The sequence below is a fragment of the Triticum aestivum genome, chromosome 3D (genome assembly GCF_018294505.1).
Source record: "Triticum aestivum cultivar Chinese Spring chromosome 3D, IWGSC CS RefSeq v2.1, whole genome shotgun sequence".
Classification (NCBI taxonomy): domain Eukaryota; kingdom Viridiplantae; phylum Streptophyta; class Magnoliopsida; order Poales; family Poaceae; genus Triticum; species Triticum aestivum.
In genome coordinates this window covers 312,170,027-312,185,904 of record NC_057802.1, presented here as the reverse complement: position 1 = coordinate 312,185,904, position 15,878 = coordinate 312,170,027, and positions in this window count along the sequence as shown.

Below are 15,878 nucleotides of genomic sequence, written 5' to 3'. Positions count from 1 at the left end.
TTCATTGAGAGTTCCGTTGTGTCGTCGTCAAGAGGTTCGATGGCCCCGTCAATCATCTACAACAATGTTGTTCAGGGAGAAGTCTTCCTCCCCGGACAGATCTTCGTATTCGGCGGCTTCGCACTGCGGGCCAACTCACTTGGCCATCTAGAGCAAATCAACAGCTACGCCCCTGGCCATCAGGTCAGATTCGGAAGCTTGAACTTCATCGCAGACATCCGCGGAGACTTGATCTTCGACGGATTCGAGACCGTGGCAGCCGCTCCCTGTCACCGTGATGAACATGACTTAAATCTGTCATTGGACCATACCCAGGAGATAGCGCCTGCAACTGCTCTGGCCCTAGATCCGGTGCAGATCGCGTCATCCGAGGACGGGAGGCTCAACCCCGCCACGGAGGCCGCAAACTCAGCGGCATTGGAGCCGCACATAGACCCAACCTCAAGTGGGATCTGCGTTACCGGAACCTCGGACATGTTTCCGGCTACAGGTTCCGAAGCATGTGCGTCCGCGCACGACGAGCTTGATCGGGCGTCGATCGTCGAATTCAGCTCCGCGGACATCTTCCGGCACTCGCCTTTAGGCGACGTGCTAAATTCATTAAAAACACTCTCCTTAGCAGGGGACTCACAGCCAAATTATATTCGGTTCGAACTGGAGGCTGATGACGGAGAATTTCGCTTCCCACCCCCCGCCCACTTCATAGCCACTGTCGAGGACCTAACCGACATGCTCGATTATGGCTCCGAAGACATCGACGGTATGGACGACGATGCCGGAGAAGAGGAGGCCCAAAACCCGTAGTTTACCGGACGTTGGACAGCCACTTCCTCGTATGATGTATACATGATGGACACACCCAAAGAGAACAGCGGCGACGACAAGAAAGACCCAGTCGAGGACAAACCTCCTGAGATACAACCAAAGCGCCGACGTCAGCGGCGCCGCTCCAAGTCACGCCGTGGAAAAGACAGCAATACCGGCACCGGAGAAAACAATACTCCGGACGATGCCGAAGACAATGAAGACCCCGTTGAGGCAACTTCCGAACAGGATGAACGGGAAGACGGGCGAGTTAGCCCTGATGAACAGTCCATACACGAAGACTCGGAGGACAGTAATTATCTTCCGCTCTCCGAGGAGGAGGTGAGCCTCGGCAATGAGGATTTTATCGTGCTTGAGGAACCTCTCGAGCAGGAGCGCTTTAAGCGCCGGCTAATAGCCACTGCAAGGAGACTGAAAAAGAAGCAACAGCAGCTTCAAGCTGATCAAGATCTGCTCAACGATAGATGGACTGATGTCCTGGCAGCCGAGGAATACGGCCTCAAGCGCCCAGCCAAAAGTTACCCGAAGCGCAAATTGCTACCTCAGTTTGATGACGAGGCGCTGGAGCCTGTACCATCATCGCGCAATGCGGCTGACCGACCACCACGTGGTTGGGACAAAGCGGCAACTCATGCCGAACACCAGCCCGCCCCACCTCACCGTAAAGGCAGAGATAAAACAGCTCGGGGACATACCTACGACCTGCGGCAGGACTTGGACAGTAGAGCTGGTCAGAACCGATCGATCTATGGATCACGGGGACGCGCCCCGACATGCGACAACGGCTATCTAGCCGGACGCAACAATCATACTCACGCCCGGGCCGAGAACCGCAGATGGACTCTGTCGTGGAATTGTCACGGCAGATGTCCTCGAGCTAGGACTTAGTCGCGGAGCCATCGCTACTAGGAAGCTTGAAGGGGTTAAGCGGGACAAGGAATACGAGGGTTTATACTGGTTCGGCCCCTTACGGTGAAGGTAAAAGCCTACGTCCAGTTTGAGGTGGTATTGATTAGGGTTTCGATAACCAGGGAGCTTAACTGCTATGCCTGGCTTTCGTCGAGATTGTTCTCTCTCTAAACCGCTGCCGGGTCGTCCCTTCATATAAGGAGGCTGACGCCCAGCAGCTCTCAGAGTCCCGGCCGGCTCATAAGAGTGTCCGGCTCGGACTCTCAACTATTCTTGCCTTGCACTACAAGTTCTACCATAATAATGATTGTAACTACGGGCCTTAAGCCATATCCGGGTCTTAAGCCCATCTTTGGCCCATCGTATTCAAGCTTGGCTCCGGGCTTCTGGCAACGACCATATGAGTAACCCGGCCCCACCTGGCGGGTGACTCTAAGGTCTATATCCTCAACATTAGGCCCCAGATTGATTTGAGCCGGCTCATGTCAATCTTCAATCCCTTCGACAGAAAAATCGTCGGCTTACAATTGTGTGAAGACCATAACCCGGCGTGACGTCATCCTCTGGACTCCGGATAATCCGCCGTGACGTCATCTTCCATTAAGCCCGTTTTTTACTCCGCCAGATCCGCAACGGATCTTTACATTTACTGTCATCCCGAAAATCGAGGCGTTTTCGTGAGGAGATAACCACGCCGTGGTCTCCTTGATTCTCGCGCCCACTTATGAGCTCTCCCTTATAAATAGGCCGGCCCGACGGGCTTCTCTGCCACCCTTCTTCCTCCTCGCGCCACTGCTCCTTTACTCGAGCTCGAACTCTGCCGCCGTCGTCTCGCCTCCGGCCTTCATCAACCTCGGCCGCTACATCACCCTGACTCGGTCCAGACAAACGGCGGCAACCTCCGCTCCTCTTCAGCATCAGTGAGTCCTTGCTACTCCATAGGGCAGATCCGCACTAGGGCTTCATAGTTCTTCCTCTGTTCTTCGTAGTTCTTCGCGGCCCATAGTAGATTTGAATTTTACTGCCTCTTTTTGATCTTAGCATAGGGCAAAACTAGTGCGGCGTCTGTTTAGCATTCATCTCAGATCCAAGTAAGCCTCGTTTTACTGCATAATAGCCTTGTTCGATCTTAAGAGCTTCCTCACGTCCGTTTCTAGGTCTAGAAACTTTTCTTTTGCCCGACCATTTTGATCCGAAATAGTTACTGCAAAGTGTGAAACCTGTTTTACCACACTTAGTAAAAAACTGCAACCATTGAATCACGGCGGTTTACATTTCCGGCTTAAAGAAACCACACACCATAGAACTTCCGGCTTAAAGAAAACCACGCTCCGTAGAATCCTCCGGCTTAGCTGTGATAAGGCCGTAGACAATCAAATTACTCTTAATACCCCTGCGGCTTAAATAACCCGCTGTACTTAGGTATATACCATTAGTCCCCTTCACAAGCCACCACCTTGACTTTGAACTATAGATTTCCTCCGTCTTATAATAATCCGGACGTTTTCCTTTTTGTCATAGACTGCCGACTTTCACCATGCCTCCCAAAGCTCCCAAGGCCTCCATCACTTGCAACTGGATGAGGTCCAATGTCACCAGTGATACACTAGCAGATTTTGTTAAGTCCGGATATCTGCCCAAGAAGGACGTCATGTCCTACCGTGCCCCTGACCCGTCAGAAGAGAGACCACAGCCAAAGGATGGGGAGGTAGTGATTTTTGCAGATCACATGAGCCGGGGCTTCGCACCGCCCGGCTCAAAGTTTTTTAGAGATGTTCTAAACTTCTTCGACTTGCGGCCTCAGGACATAGGACCCAACTCAGTGTCCAACATCTGCAACTTCCAAGTATTCTGCGAGGTTTACCTTGGAGAAGAACCTAGTCTGCTGCTCTTCAGAGAGCTTTTTTACTTGAACCGTCAGAATGAGTGCGCCAATGGGCCAAGTCTGGAGTTAGGTGGCATCTCCATCCAGCGGCGTAGGGACTGCCTTTTCTCTTACGCAGAGCCGCCCAGCCACCCCAAGGACTGGAATCTGACGTGGTTTTACTGCCAAGACACGTCACCGGCTGACGAGAGTCCGTTGCCCGGCTTTCGCCCCTCGCGTCTGGAGCCGACTCACCCACTGTCAGACAAGCTGACTCAAGCGGAGCGCCAACCTCTGCTCCCCACTATCAACAAGATCAAGGCTCTCCTGGGCAATGGTCTGAATGGAATCGATCTGGTCCGGGTCTGGATCTCATGGCGGGTGATCCCATTGAGCCGCCGCCCCGGCTTAATGTGTGAGTACACGGGCCGAAAGGATGACCCTCAGAGACACAGCCGCAACGATCTTCCTGAAGACGTTGAAGAAGATATGACCAAGGCTCTTTTGAACGAGAGCCTGGCAGACTGCGGAAGGACCGGGCTAGCCCCCTTCTGCAAGACCAACCCAGCCCCAGCGGTAAGCCACTAATCTGAACATCTTATCTGTACATAACTTTCATCTGAATCGTTTTAAGAAAACCTCATTGCATTTTTCAGGCTGATGATAAGTTCTAGCGGGTCAAATATGACCATGAGGCGGCCAAGAAGGCCAGAAAGGCGAAGAAAGCCGCCAAGAAAGCCGCCCCTCACAAGAAAGGAAGCAGGCCTACTGCTTCAGAGCTGATGCAATTAAGCGACAGCTCCGAGTCAGAGGTAACCCCTGAGCCTTTAAGTCCTTGCTGTATTTGTTATTTGTTGCTATCCGCCTTATCAATACTTGCTCATTGACAGGATGACACCGGCGCAAGTAACCCGGTGGTTGAAGAGGTAATGTCACTTTCCTCCGACTCGGAGCCCTTGCCAAAGCTGAACGTCCGAAGGGTAACCCGGAAAGTAAGCTTTTCACATCCTTTAGCTTATCAAGACCCTCAATTTATTTTGAAGCGACAGGTTCATGAAAGCCGGCGGCACACCCGGACCGACAAAAGCACCGACCTCTCCTCCGGGTTACCTGACGCATCGAGGAAACGCCGGACCGAGGTGATCTCAAAATTGTACCCTTTTCATTCTTTGGCAGGTGTTATACGTCAACCGCTCAACTCTTCTGACTCAAATTATCAGGAGACTTCCCCCTCTTCCGGCGACTCTATGCAGTCAAGCCTGCCGGCTTTCAAGACCGTGCCCGGGTAATGATAACCATCTCATGTTATACTTTTGTCTTCACTTACCTATTATGCTTAATCATTTTATCCTTTCAGTGCCCAGGCCAAGATCACCAAGAGGGCGAAGAAGTCCAAGCCGGTCGATGAGCCGGACTTGTCTGAGCCAGAGGCAGCCGCTCAAGAGCCGCCAGCTGCCTCTGCAACTGAGGCCGCAGCCCCAACCACCAAGACAACTACAGAAGCTGCTGTTAACCCGGAGGCCTCCAGCTCGGCTCCCCCAGCTGATGACCCGGACGTGGTAATCACCCGGACAGAGTTTGTTGAGCCGGGGAGACCTACCGTGCTGGCCAAGTGCTCCGCCAAAGGGGAGCTTCTAGAGTCGCGCCGGGTTAACCTGGACCTCACCGACTACTCCAACTTGAACATTGGAGAGATCGTCTCCGGCTTCGTCAGCCAAGTGCACAAGAGCCGGGACGCAGAGATCGCTATGGTGACCCAGATCCAGCAGAAATCTGAGGTAATATTCTTCTGTCCTCTTACTTACTGCGTAGTTACCTGTACCATGCTAGCCCCCAAGTCGACGACTTATGATTGAGTATGTTGTAGACTTAGGTTCCGGCTTACTCCATTTGAACCGGCAATGTGTAGATAGAAACGTTCAATATGCATTAGCCCCCAAGTGCCAAGTGTCTTTGCTTGGAAAACGCTTGGGACTTTAAATTTGTAGAGTAATGTTCATGCCATAACCTGGAAATTTGTACAGGCCGCTGGCAAGAAGCTTGAGGCTGACCTTGCTGATCTCAAGAACCGGCTGAAGATGCAAGAGATGGAGACCCGGAAGGCAAACGCCAAGTTTGTGTCCAGCATCGCCGCGCAAGAGAAGCTGAAGACGGAGTTCGACGCTGAGCGGAAGGCGTGGGCCGAAGAAAAGGCCGCATTGATGAACCGGGCTGAACAGGCGGAGAAGGCTCTCTCCGAGAAGACCGCCGAGCTCTCCGGCCTAAAGCGCCAAGTGTCCCAGATGGTGGCCGCAATCTTCGGTAAGTCGTCTCACCGGCTTTCATCAAGTTTAGAATGTTTATATCTCATAATGTCATCCTTGTCGGCGGCTTATCTGACTCTGTTAAACAGGTCCCAGAAGTGCCAACCTGAATCAGAGTGTGGTGACCAAGCTGAAGGCCATATACACCCTGGTGGAGCAACTCTACACCGGGTCACAACGTGCCTTGGCTGTGGTGGCCCTCTCCAACGAGGTGCCGACTCACCTGGCGGAAGTCTTTCGCCGGCTTGCCGTTCTGCCTCAACGGATCCAAGAACTGCGACGGGCCTCTGCAAGAGCCGGAGCGATTGCTGCGCTGAGCCGGGCCAAGGCGTTCTTGCCAGAGTTAGACCCGGCGGACATCGCCCTCGGCTACCCAAGTCTGAAGGAAGACGGCACCGCCTTTGATCAGAAGGACTTCGCAGCTTGCGTGAAGGCCGTACGCCCGGTGGCCACTCTTATCGGCAACGATACCGATCTGACCAAGTACCAGCCGGGCTACGACGCAGAAAATCAGAGGATTCCTACTCCGCGCTATGAAGCCCTCAACTTGATCCCGCTGGCTCGTCAGCACACTTTTGCCCCGGAGATTGACCCGGCCGGGTTAATTGACGAGGAAGCCCAATTCGAAGCTCTCAGCGGCATCGACTGGAAGTCATCAACTTTCCGGGTCTTGGGATCAGCCGGAGGAGAAGAGAGGAATGAGCCGGAGACTTCAACTCAGCAAGCGTTGTAACTCAGCTGGCGGCTTATGAATCAATGCCTCACCCTTTGGGACTCAATGAGTCTTTGTAATAGAGTAGGACCAATACTTTTATCCTTGCCGTGCCATCGTGCACGCCTTGAACGTTAAGTCTGATGAAGTTGTCTCCTTTATGTTTCTTTGGGTCATAATCAATCCTTTATTTCCTTAATCTCAAAATAGCTGCCTTTAACTATCCTGCATAGAAGGGCAAATCACAAGTCTCGAGGCGGCTTACTGCCCTGAGAATCATAAGTTTTAGATATATAACCCGGAATATGAATCCAAAAGGACTGAACTCCAATTATATCCTTAATGCACCCGTAATATCATACTTAGTGGCCTGCAAGTATACTTCTGGTTTAGATAACCCGGGTAATAAGGTTGGCACCTCAATTCCGGTTTACCTGTCTTAATAACACCCATTGTGTCCAATTATCACTGGAAATCAAAGTTTAAACCGGCCAAGTGATACCCGCCCGTACACACTTTGAAATGATCAGAAGTACCCTATAATGAAACAGAAGAACTTAGGGGCTTCCGTTCGAATACGACCAGAGACCCGGCCCAAAGGGGTTATGCTAAGATTCGAATACGATCATATAGCCCCCAGTGGGTGTGGCGATGCCAATCAAGAGGGTATCGACAGCTATGTTCTCTTTGGTTAGAATACGACCCATGTTTGAACAGGAAGCCCCCAAGTGATTTTAAGAATTCTTTAATGACGCTGATTCGAATACGATCCACGTCGGTTCCCAAAGGGGTGAAACCATGATTCAAATATGATCAAGGAAAGCTCCCCAATGAGCTCGGCACTTTGCCAATCAAATGGGTATCGACAGCTATGTTCTCTTTGGTTCGAATACAACCCATGTTTGAACAGGAAGCCCCCAAGTGACCTTATTGCTTACAGCTAGATTCGAATACGATCATAAGCCGGATCCTCCTTCAAGTCATCATGTAATCTTGCAATGAAAACAACACGTGCATATTTGGAGGAGAAAAAAGGACAGAGGTCCTGCTTTATTGCTTATCATAATATATACATGGCTGAGAGAAATATGTACATCACGAGAGTTGGCGGCTCAAGTGTAGTAAGGCCGAAGCTGAGCTATGTTCCACGGCCGACGGGTCTCTTCCTCCGACTTACGTGAATCTTTATGCTCCCGAATGTCAATGAGGTAATATGACCCGTTGTGCAAGTTCTTGCTGACCACAAAGGGTCCTTCCCAAGGCGGGGAGAGCTTGTGCGCATCTGTTTGATCCTGGATGAGCCGGAGCACGAGATCGCCTTCCTGGAAGACCCGAGTTTTAACCCGGCGACTATGATAATGGCGCAGGTCTTGTTGGTAAATCGCGGAGCGAGCTGCGGCCACATCACGCTGTTTGTCCAACAAGTCAAGAGCATCTTGGCGCGCCTGTTCATTGTCCGCCTCGACATAAGCCGCCACTCGAGGTGAGTCATGACGGATGTCACTGGGGAGGACGGCCTCTGCCCCATAAACCATGAAGAAAGGCGTGAAGCCTGTAGACCTATTAGGAGTAGTGTTGATGCTCCATAACACGGAGGGCAACTCCTCCACCCAACAACTCGGCGTCCGTTGCAAAGGGACAAAAAGCCAGGGCTTGATGCCCTTCAGAATCTCCTGATTAGCCCTCTCAGCTTGACCATTGGATTGAGGATGAGCAACTGAGGAGACATCAAGTCAGATATGCTCTCGTTGACAAAACTCTTCCATGACGCCTTTAGATAGATTAGTGCCATTGTCAGTTATAATGCTGTGCGGAAAGCCAAAGCGGAAAATCACCTTTTTCATAAATTGAACCGCCGTGGCTGCATCACACTTGCTAACTGGCTCAGCTTCCACCCATTTTGTGAATTTATCAACTGCCACCAAGAGGTGGGTCTTCTTATCTTTGGACCTTTTAAAAGGCCCAACCATATCAAGCCCCCAGACCGCAAAGGGCCAAGTGATTGGGATCATCCTCAGCTCCTGAGCCGGCACATGAGCCCGTCGTGCGAACCTCTGGCAACCATCACATTTACTGACCAAGTCCTCCGCATCAGCATGAGCCGTCAGCCAATAAAAACCATGGCGGAAAGCCTTGGCTACAAGAGACTTTGAACCGGCGTGATGGCCACAATCCCCTTCATGAATCTCATGCAAGATCTCTTGACCTTCCTCAGGGGAGACACAACGCTGAAACGCCCCTGTAACACTGCGATGATGCAACTCGCCATTGATAACAATCATTGACTTAGCCCGCCGGGTTATTTGTCTGGCCAAAGTTTCATCCTCAGGCAACTCACCCCGGGTCATGTAAGCCAAATAGGGCATTGTCCAGTCGGGTATGACGTGGAGAGCCGCCACCAGTCGTGCCTCCGGGTCAGGGACAGCCAAGTCTTCTTCCGTAGGCAGCTTAACAGAAGGATTATGCAGGACATCCAGGAAAGTATTAGGTGGCACCGGCTTTCGCTGAGAGCCTAGCCGGCTTAACGCATCAGCCGCCTCGTTCTCCCTGCGATCAATGTGCTCTACTTGGTAACCCTGAAAGTGCCCAGCAATGGCGTCAACTTCGCGGCGATAAGCCGCCATGAGAGGGTCCTTAGAGTCCCACTTGCCTGATACTTGTTGAGCCACCAAGTCTGAGTCACCGAAACACCTTACCCGGCTCAAGCTCATCTCCTTAGCCATCCGAAGACCGTGGAGCAAGGCCTCGTACTCAGCCGCATTGTTAGTGCACGGAAACATCAACCGTAGCACATAATGGAATTTGTCACCTTTAGGGGAAGCCAATACAACTCCAGCCCCCGAGCCCTCCAACTGCCTGGACCCATCGAAGTGAATAGTCCAATATGTGTTATCCGGCTTTTGCTCGGGCACTTGTGACTCTGTCCAATCATTGATGAAATCCACCAAGGCCTGAGATTTGACAGCAGTGCATGGCACATATTTGAGATCGTGAGGTCCCAGCTCTATAGCCCACATAGCCACTCTCCCTGTGGCCTCTCTGTTTTGGATGATGTCACCAAGAGGGGCAGAACTGACCACAGTGATGGGATGACCATGGAAATAATGCTTAAGTTTCCGGCTTGCCATGAACACACCGTAAACAAGCTTCTGCCAATGCGGGTACCGCTGTTTGGACTCGATGAGCACTTCGCTGACATAATAAACCGGCCGCTGAACCGGATACTCCTTACCCTCTTCCTTGCGCTCCACCACCATAGCTACACTGACAGCCCGTGTGTTCGCCGCCACATATAATAATAAGGGCTCCTTATCAACCGGAGCAGCAAGGACTGGAGGCTCTGCCAGTTGCTTCTTCAACTCCTCAAAGGCAGTATTAGCTGCATCATTCCAGACAAAGTTATCAGTTTTCTTCATCAACTGATATAATGGCATGGCCTTCTCTCCCAAACGGCTTATGAACCGGCTTAAAGCAGCGATGCGACCCGCCAAGCGCTGAACGTCATTTATACACGCCGGTTTAGCCAGGGAGGTGATGGCCTTGATCTTCTCTGGGTTAGCTTCAATGCCTCTGTCAGAAACCAAAAAAACCCAAGAGTTTTCCTACAGGAACACCAAAAACACACTTGGCCGGGTTAAGCATCATCTTGTAGACCCGGAGGTTATCAAAGGTCTCCCTTAAATCATCTATCAGGGTTTCCTCCTTTATGGATTTAACCACAATATCGTCCACATAAGCATGAACATTGCGCCCAATCTGGTTATGAAGACAGTTCTGTACACAACGCTGATAAGTCGCCTGTGCACACTTGAGTCCAAAAGGCATAGACACATAGCAGAAGGCTCCAAAGGGAGTGATGAACGCCGTCTTCTCCTGGTCCTTAACTGCCATTTTAATCTGATGATATCCAGAATAAGCGTCCAAGAAACTTAAGCGCGCACAACCCGCCGTAGCATCAATAATTTGATCAATACGGGGAAGTGCAAAAGGATCAGCCGGACACGCCTTGTTTAAGTCCGTGTAGTCCACACACATCCGCCAAGTGCCATTCTTCTTGAGTACGAGCACCGGGTTAGCTAACCATTCCGGGTGAAAGACTTCAACAATAAACCCGGCCGCCAAGAGCCGGGCCACCTCTTCACCAATAGCTTTCCGCCTCTCTTCATTAAACCGCCGAAGGAACTGCCTGACCGGCTTAAATTTCGGATCAACATTGAGAGTGTGCTCAGCGAGTTCTCTAGGTACACCTGGCATGTCTGAAGGTTTCCATGCGAAGATGTCCCTATTCTCACGGATGAACTCGATGAGCGCGCTTTCCTATTGCGGATCCAGATTGGCACTGATACTAAACTGTTGAGATGAATCTCCTGGAACAAAATCAACAAGCTTAGTTTCATCAGCTGACTTAAATTTCATCGCCGGCTCATTCTCCGTAGTTGGCTTTTTCAGAGAGGTCATATCTGTTGGGTCAACATTGTCTTTGTAAAACTTCAACTCCTCTGTTGCACAAACAGATTCTGCATAAGCCGCATCGCCTTCCTCACACTCCAGCGCCACTTTCCGGCTGCCGTGAACCGTAATGGTCCCATTGTGACCTGGCATCTTGAGCTGTAAGTACACATAACACGGCCATGCCATGAACTTGGCGTAAGCCGGCCGTCCAAATATAGCATGGTACGGGCTTCTTATCTTGACCACCTCAAAGGTCAATTTCTCCACCCTGTAGTTGTTCTCATCTCCAAAGGCCACTTCCAATTCAATCTTGCCGACTGGGTAAGCCGACTTACCAGGTACCACACCGTGGAAAATAGTGTTGGACTGGCTGAGGTTTTTATCAATCAGCCCCATACGACGGAAAGTCTCATAATAGAGGATGTTGATGCTACTGCCTCCGTCCATGAGCACCTTAGTGAACTTATATCCTCCCACCTGAGGAGCCACCACTAGGGCCAAGTGACCCGGATTATCCACCCGTGGAGGGTGATCCTCCCTACTCCACACTATAGGCTGCTCAGACCACCGCAAGTAGCGTGGAACCGCCGGCTCAACAGCATTCACAGCCCTCTTATGAAGCTTCTGATCTCGCTTACACAAACTGGTGGTAAACACATGATATTGTCCACCGCTAAGCTGCTTTGGATTAGTCTGATAACCCCCCTGCTGTTGTTGATGACCTGACCAGACTGTTGATTAAAGCCCCGTTGACCGTTCGGAGGTTTAGAATTTGAGCCGCCGCCCGGGCCATGAAAACCGCCGGCGCCTGAGCCGCCGCCCGGGCCATTGTAGCTCTTAAAGGCCTTCATGATTGCACAATCCTTCCATAGATGAGTCGCTGGCTTCTCTCTAGAGCCATGCCTTGGACAAGGCTCATTCAACAGTTGCTCCAGCGTCGGGCCTGACCCGCCGCCTCGGGGAGGGGGCCTCCCCTTGCGTCGCTGGTTATTACCTTGTGAGCTGGCGTTGGCTACAAACTCTAGGCTGCCATCGGCCTTGCGCTTGCCTCCTCCTTGGTTCCCCGGGTTATGCTGAGGACCCTTGCCATTGCCATTCTTCTTTCCCTTCCCTGCCCTTTCATCATCTGAAGGGGGATCCTTGGTACCATCAGAATCGGCGTACTTGACAAGAGCCGCCATTAGTGTACCCATATCACTACAGTCGCGCTTAAGCCGCCCGAGTTTCATCTTCAGGGGCACGAAACGACAATTCTGTTCCAGCATTAAGACTGCAGAGCCGGCATCCATCTTATCTGACGAATGTATGATCTCCTTGACCCGGCGAACCCAATGCGTCGTGGATTCACCCTCCTGCTGTTTATAGTTAGTCAAATCCACAATTGACATAGACTGTCTGTAGGTATCCTTAAAGTTTTGGATGAACCGGGCTTTCAGCTCAGCCCAAGACCCGATGGAGTTCGGTGGTAGCCCTTTCAACCAAGTGCGGGCAGTCCCATCCAACATCATGGTGAAGTACTTGGCCATTGCTGCCTCACTGACCTCCAGTAGTTCCATGGCCATCTCGTAACTCTCGATCCAGGCTGCGGGTTGTAAGTCAGCCGTGTAGTTGGGCACCTTCCTAGGGCCTTTGAAGTCCTTGGGTAAACGTTCATTGCGGATAGCTGGTACTAAGCAAGGGACACCCCCAGTCCTGGTAGGGATACCCACATCGACGGACGTCGTCGGATAAGCCGGGGGAGTCTGGTAGGCCGTCAACTGAGGCACCTGCTCCGCCTCTTGCCGCGCTCTGTCTTGGTCTGCTGCGTGAAAGGCTCCGTTATGAGCCGGGCCATGGCCAGGGGGCGGGTCATGGCGTCGGACGTTACTTGAGCCGGTCGCTGAGACCATGTGCCGGCTGTAACTCGGGCTCCGGCCTGGACGAGGGGTCGAGTGGATCCTGTCTCGGCTATAGGAGTACGCCTCTTGCTGTGCCAGTGCTGTCTGAAGGAGTTCCCTGACCCGGCGAGTTTCAATAGCCGTCGGAGAGTCGCCGTCGACCGGGAGAGCCGCCAGCCGTGCTGCCGCAGCGACCATGTTCTCCAGCGGGTTGTTATAATGACCCGGTGGTGTTGGCACATACTGAGGCGGGGCAGGGGGCATCTGGGGAGGCCCCATTACTTGTGGCTGAATAGGGGTCCCCGACCCGGGCACTATGACCCCTGGCGGGTTACTAGACCCTGCACCTGGCGTGTTGAAGAGGTTGCGTGGATCGTAAACCGGAGGGAGTCGAGATTGGGCCTTTTGATGCCTCCTTCTCAGGACCTCATTGGACGCGTTTTGATCCATCGTGAGCCGGAAGGACTGCGCTTGAATCAACTGGGTTCGGGCATCGAGAGCCGCCCGCTCTGCAGCCATCCTGATCCCTTCCGCTGCCAGATCCTCCTTAGCCTTCACTAGATCCAATTTTAACTATGCCACCTCCGCATCATGCTGAGCTTGATCCGCTGGGTCAACCGTGGCGGTTAACAGGGCCGTCATCTTGTCCGTGAGATCCATTAGCACCTGAGCCGGCGAGGGCACCGGGTTTCCCGCTCCAGCAGCAGGGTTCTGAACAGGCTGTGCACCGGTCATAAAGACCCCAACCTGACTTGGCGGCTCAAACGGGTCCGGAACACTGTCACCATCGGAATAACCCATGAGCCGGCCATCTTGAAGTTGATACAATGAGTTTGACTCATCGGTGGACGACTCGGCGTCAGAGCCGGCGGCCGTCTCATCACCAGACCCGGACCGATCAGAGATCCCTCCATGGACGCATCCCACAAAAGCATGCCTTACGGCAGGCCGGGCCCGGGCGGGTCATGCACGCTGAACCGCCTCGATGAGATCGGCGCAGAGATCCGGCTCAGGGCCCGGCTCACCAATCTTGCCGATGAACACGTGAATTCCGCCGAAGGGGACCTGGTACCCGTACTCAATTGAGCCGGCGTCGGGGCCCTAGTTTGTATCGTCGATGTAGAGCTTGCCGCGACGACTCTTGGTCATCCGGCCCACAGCGTATCCCTTGAGCCCTTTGAAGCTTCCCTTCAAGAACTCAAATCCACCGTGCGCTAGCCCCACGGTGGGCGCCAACTGTCGTGGAATTGTCACGGCAGATGTCCTCGAGCTAGGACTTAGTCGTGGAGCCATCGCTACTAGGAAGCTTGAAGGGGTTAAGCGGGACAAGGAATACGAGGGTTTATACTGGTTCGGCCCCTTACGGTGAAGGTAAAAGCCTACGTCCAGTTTGAGGTGGTATTGATTAGGGTTTCGATGACCAGGGAGCTTAACTGCTATGCCTGGCTTTCGTCGAGATTGTTCTCTCTCTAAACCGCTGCCGGGTCGTCCCTTCATATAAGGAGGCTGACGCCCAGCAGCTCTCAGAGTCCCGGCCGGCTCATAAGAGTGTCCGGCTCGGACTCTCAACTATTCTTGCCTTGCACTACAAGTTCTACCATAATAATGATTGTAACTACGGGCCTTAAGCCATATCCGGGTCTTAAGCCCATCTCTGGCCCATCGTCTTCAAGCTTGGCTCCGGGCTTCTGGCAACGACCATATGAGTAACCCGGCCCCTCCTGGCGGGTGACTCTAAGGTCTATATCCTCAACAGACTCCATACGAGCTACGTCGCGACATGGCCCGATACAGAGGCGCCGCATATCCCCTTTGCTTCACTGACGAGGTAATGGAGCACGAATTCCCAGAAGGGTTCAAACCCGTAAACATCGAATCATACGATGGGACAACAGACCCACGGTATGGATCGAGGATTTTCTTCTTCACATTCATATGGCCAGCGGCGATGATATCCATGCCATCAAATACCTCCCACTAAAACTCAAAGGACCAGCCCGGCACTGGTTGAATAGTCTGCCCGAAAACTCTATCGGCAGCTGGGAGGACTTGGAAGAGGCCTTCCTTGACAACTTCCAAGGTACATATGTAAGACCTCCGGATGCCGACGACTTAATTCACATAATTCAACAGCCCGGAGAGTCAGCCAGGAAACTCTAGACTAGGTTCTTAACCAAAAAGAACCAGATCGTCGACTGTCCGGATGCCGAAGCCCTGGCGGCCTTTAAACATAGCATCTGGGACGAATGGCTCGCCCGACACCTCGGCCAAGAAAAGCCGAAGTCCATGGCAGCCCTTACGGCACTTATGACCCGCTTTTGCGCGGGTGAAGATAGCTGGCTAGCCCGTAGCAATAACAATGCAAGCGAACCTGGCATTGCGGAAGCCAGAAATAGCAACGGCAAGCCCCGACGCAACAGACACAAGCGTCGAAACAACGGTGATAATACCGACGAAACAGCGGTCAACGCCGGATTCAGTGGCTCCAAGTCCGGCCAGCAGAAGAAGCCGTTCAAAAAGAACAATTCGGGATCATCCAGTTTGGACCGAATACTTGATCGCCCATGCCAGATACACGGTACCCCCGACAAGCCAGCCAATCATACCAAGAGAGACTGTTGGGTTTTTAAACAAGCCGGCAAGTTAAATGCCGAAAACAAGGAGAAGGGGTCGCAAAGCGAGGACGATGACGAGGAGCCCCGTCCACCGAACACAAGGGGACAGAAGAAGTTTCCCCCTCAGGTCAAAACGGTGAACATGATATACACCACCCACATCCCCAAGAGGGAGCGCAAGCGCGCGCTCAAGGATGTCTACGCAATGGAGCCAGTCGCCCCAAAGTTCAGCCCATGGTCTTCCTGTCCAATCACTTTCGATCGCAGGGACCATCCGACCAGTATTCATCACGGCGGTTCAGCCGCACTGGTCCTCGATCC